This window comes from Clupea harengus, chromosome 16, assembly GCF_900700415.2.
Source record: "Clupea harengus chromosome 16, Ch_v2.0.2, whole genome shotgun sequence".
Taxonomy (NCBI): domain Eukaryota; kingdom Metazoa; phylum Chordata; class Actinopteri; order Clupeiformes; family Clupeidae; genus Clupea; species Clupea harengus.
Window position 1 is genome coordinate 5,339,953 of NC_045167.1, and position 2,500 is coordinate 5,342,452.

The 2,500-nt window shown below is 45.7% G+C and overlaps 1 protein-coding gene across 1 annotated transcript in view; it reads right to left on the bottom strand.

The window, feature by feature from the left end:
- Positions 1–2,500, bottom strand: part of LOC105898343 (anoctamin-2-like) — a 49,243-nt gene that overhangs the window by 751 nt on the left and 45,992 nt on the right. The window lies entirely within an intron of this gene.

A 2,500-nucleotide genomic window follows, 5' to 3' on the forward strand; every position in this document is an offset into this window, starting at 1 on the left:
TTATAACTGTGTGTATGTATGTAAGTTCCTATGTAGGTACTCTGGTTGAGTGTGCGCACACGTGTGTGTGTGTGTGTGTTGTGTGCACATGTGTTAACGTGTATATGTACGAGTACGAGTATGAGTGAACGTGTTTGTTCCTGAGTGAGGGTGTGTGTGTGTGTGTTGTGTGCACATGTGTTAACGTGTATATGTACGAGTACGAGTATGAGTGAACGTGTTTGTTCCTGAGTGAGGGTGTTGAGGTTAAATGACCTTTGACCTGCCCCTCATTTATAAGCCACTGTCTGTTTGAGAGCAACGCTTTAAGTGGGCCGTTTCAACAGCCACACAGCCTGGAATGTTACAACCCAGCCCAGCCCAGCCCAGGCCCGGCACCCCCGGCACCCCCGGCAACCCTCGGCACAGGTCAAACCCATACAGTCCTGAAGATCTCAGCAGGAAGGAATTCTGACATGACACAGATGGAAGAAACATTCTGTTTACATGTCAAACCCCCTTGGCTTTTTTTTTTTTTTAAACCAGAGTGCCAGTCTTAAGATAACAGTCTTCAACTATCTCTAATATTACATAAAAGTTCTCTAACGAGTACGAGCCCTGACTGCCCACTGACTCACTTTAAAGAGGAAGTCTTTAAGATGTCAGCTATACTATGTTGGAACTGATGTTTTATCTAACAGGCTCTAAAGATGACATGGTCCATGGGAAGTGTAAGGCCATTTAGGTTTACATTGAAGCGCTGTTGAGTGAGAGGAGGATGCTGTGGACATACATTTAACCTATGGCTGGGAGACAGGGTTTAGTTGGCTCCATCTAGCCGTGGTTTTCTCAGAGAGCTCAGTCTCCGTGCTGTTACGCTGATCGGATCTTCAAACAACAGAGACTGGCCTCGGAAAACCCATTTCACTCAGTCCATCAAAAACAAAAACAGAAAAAGAAAACAGAAATACTTACACACACACACACACACACACACACACATAACATTTCTCTCTCTAAACACTACCTCAAACGAAGCCAAGAGCAACAAACCCTCTTGGAGAAAGTAATGAGACTGGCAAACGTGCAGTGACGGAGATATGCATCTCTGTGGGTACAGCGCTACAGGGCCCATACGCACGTGTGTGTGTACATGTGTGTGTGCGAGTTTGTGTGTGTGTGTGTGCGTGCATACGAGTGAGTGAGTGTGTGTGTGTGTATGTGTGTCTCTGTGTGTGTGTGTGTGTGTGTGTGTGTGTGTGTGTGTGTGTGTGTGTGTGTGTGTGTGTGTGTGTGTGTGTGTGTGTGTGAGAGGGGTGAGGGTGGGAGAGGAGAATAAGAAGCCCTACTCTGGAGCTTTTCTGGCAGGAATAACCAAAACAGAAGCTGGGGAGGCTGGGACTCAAGTCTCACACACGCACGCACGCACACACACAGACACACACACACACACACACACACACACACACACAGGACTCAAGTCTCCTCGGTACAACTGTACACAACATTTACTACAACCATGGGAGTATCTTTCTGTCTCTCACACACACACAGGACGACGTCTCCGTACAACTGTAATCAACATTTACTACAACCATGGGAGTCTCTCTCTCTCTCACACACTCACACACACACACACACACACACACACACACACACACACACACACACACACACACACGCAGGGCTCGTGTCCTCTGGACGGCCATGCTCAATGTTCACCACCACCAAAGAGCCTGAGACGCACAGGGCCAAGTCTCCACAAAAACAAACAAATTAAAAACAGAGAACACAAATACTGAACACATGAGCACAAACAGCTGTGCTTAGCATTCCCCTGCTACTACAGGAGCCCAAAAGGGACACAATGTCCTCTGTACAGACAGGATCTTCACACTGAACGCTAACCGCTAGCCCTGGAGCATTTAACCACACACAGCGTGAAGCAGAATCCCTCGTCACCGCGTTCCTAGCCTATCTTTTACACTCGCTTGGCTCCTCTGCCTTACTTCTCTGTTATCCGGCTACTTGAGTGAAAGTGAATTTTTTTTAATGTATTGCACTCTACCTCCTTTGCATTATATTTATTCATTTCCCATTTGCTCATTTTATCATAGCACTTTTATCCAAAGCAACTTACTGTGCAGATTTGCATGTTTCATTAGGACGTGTGCTCCCTTGGAATCCACCCCATGGTCATGGTGTCATTAATCTACCAGGTGAGCTACTAGTTTAGCAACAGGAACACCTTTCTTGGTTGACCGATAGCTTGTAGCATGACTCACCTGTAAGCTGCATTAGCCAGACGACTTGTGTTCCTGAAGCTAAACGAGCAAGTTGCTAACATCACCAATTTCATGGGTTCAATACCAAGGAAGCACATAGGCTGATAACAATATGTATCTGTGAAATACAGCCAGTTGCTTTGGATAAGTGTTTTCTAAATTGTATTCAATTCAATTCAATTCAATTCAATTCAATTCAAATATTGGCTCTCCAACTCTGATCGCACTCTTGCTTT